This window comes from Cynoglossus semilaevis, chromosome 2 (genome assembly GCF_000523025.1).
Source record: "Cynoglossus semilaevis isolate Cse_v1.0 chromosome 2, Cse_v1.0, whole genome shotgun sequence".
In the NCBI taxonomy this organism is placed as follows: domain Eukaryota; kingdom Metazoa; phylum Chordata; class Actinopteri; order Pleuronectiformes; family Cynoglossidae; genus Cynoglossus; species Cynoglossus semilaevis.
The window spans coordinates 7199411-7201422 of NC_024308.1; the positions used below are offsets into that span (position 1 = coordinate 7199411).

A 2012-nucleotide genomic window follows, 5' to 3' on the forward strand; every position below is an offset into this window, starting at 1 on the left:
GTATGTTTGGTCTGACGGAGCAGCGTGTTAGCAGAGTCTGCTGCAGGATTGTTTAACTCTGAATAATATAATAGAATAATAGAAGTGTCAACAGAGAAAGTGCAGCTTCGAGTAGTATAGTAGCCTTTAAAAAAACAAAAACAACAACAAAAAAACAAAAAACAAGTAGCTAAAAAACAAAAAGAAAATACAACTTTTCTAGTTTATATGCTATATTTCATTTCATAACTTACAGATAACGCTCAGATGTTGAGCCATTGTTTTTTTTCTAGTTTCTCCCTCAATACAATTTTAATTAGGTTATATACTATCAAATGCAAAAGAAAAATAGGTGGAGAGAACAAAAAAATCCCTCATAATTTTTCTCTGTTCCATCCTCTGTTCACTGTGACACAAAGGCATCAGCTGTGCTGCTTACAGAGATTGCACAGACAGTTTCGTTTTTTTAACTGGTTTAACATGTTAATATTCTAAAATTATATATAAAAAATTAAATCTGAAAAGTTAAACACTGTCAAAGTCTCGTTTTTGGACTTTTGAGGAAATAGAGAAACAAGATTGACCTTTGAACAGTGACATATTATTGCCGTTAATGTTTATGTTTTGGGTGAAAACACCCAGTGTCCTGTGTCATCATGTGGGCATGTGACAACAGCGTGAAGAACAAGGATCGCTCGGTGTGTCATTACTTTTACTCAACCACTGACTTAATGCTCATAACACGACTGTAACGTCGGAATTATTTATCATCAACATTGAAAGGTAAAAGTTCATCAACTACAGCCATGATACGCAAATACTCTGCTGGTTAATAACATGAAATACCTGCAGTAAAGTAAATGGTATTTTACATGTAAGCTGTTGTGAAACCTGTCACTCCCTCTTCCTGTTCAAATAGGCAAGTATCACACATTTAAACACTTTTTTTTCAGCTCAGATTTTGTCTTTTTTTTACAACATTGCTGAAAAATATAACACAATCTTCTACTGTGTTCTGTGTTATTGGACTTAGAATCAGTCAAATCGCTTTAGAACAGCTTTTAAATTCTTACCTACTGTGAATCCACAGCCAGTCTAACTCACAATAAAAAGACCATTAGTGGAAACCCCAGTCTTTGTCTGTCTATCCAGTGAAGTGTTGTGCAAAGGTTGAACTGGATCTGCTTTGAATTTCTTTTGAAGCAGAACTAGTTAATGGATAACCGTGTAACTAAGGTGTGCTTCCTCCAACCCACTCTGCTCTGCTCTGACCAATGGCAGAGCAGAACGGACCTCCGGGAACGTGATGTGGTCAAACCAGGAAAAGGTAAATAGGGTTTATTAGCTGCACAGTGTGTACATACTATTCTCTGTTTTAAACACATTTGTAAAAATAATAATATAAATTGTTTTACTAATACTATACTAACCTTGTTTATTTTTGTTATTTGAGACAATGTCCTGAAGTGATTTAATTAAAATAGCAGGTGCCACACCTTTGTGGATGTGGGTTTTTGGGAGTGGTTGTTTCAGGTGCTAATGCTAACATTTAGCACATTTTTATTTCCAGGGTTGTTGTACAATAGCATACTGTATGTAGTTGCCACAGTTATATATCATACTGTAGTCCTACATAAGAACCCTCCCCAAAAATAATAATAATTTTTTCATTTCTATTTTTTTCACCTGACTATTTACATAATGTAGGCAAAGTAAAAATGAACCATCTTTCAAAGGATCGTTGTTCCAACAGGAACCAAGCTTGTGCACTGAAATCATGAACCACAGCATAAAACTGAATCTAGAGCACCCCCTATAGGAGAGGGGAGCATTGCATCACTGCCTTCTTTGTGTTTCTAAACCTAAAATACCAAAAGCCCTGTGTAATGACGTGTTAATGTCAGTACTTTTCCAAGGAGACAGTTTGACCAGATCAGAGCATCTGATTTCAGAGATTACTTGTTGACTTAAGATTTTCAGTCTAGTGGGGGAGGCGGGGGGAGGGGGGGTGGGGGTTGGGAGAGGGCTGTGCG

General features: G+C 36.5%; 1 protein-coding gene across 2 annotated transcripts in view; it reads right to left on the reverse strand.

Annotated features, from left to right (window-relative positions):
* c2h1orf210 (chromosome 2 C1orf210 homolog) overlaps positions 1 to 1195 on the reverse strand; it is a 5039-nt gene extending 3844 nt beyond the window's left edge. For both annotated transcript variants that reach the window (XM_008334054.3, XM_025065669.1), the window contains exon 1: positions 1053 to 1195. The gene's annotated coding sequence lies outside the window, so the exon portion shown is untranslated. The remainder of the gene's footprint in view (positions 1 to 1052) is intronic.
* Between the last annotated feature and the right edge of the window lie 817 nt (positions 1196 to 2012).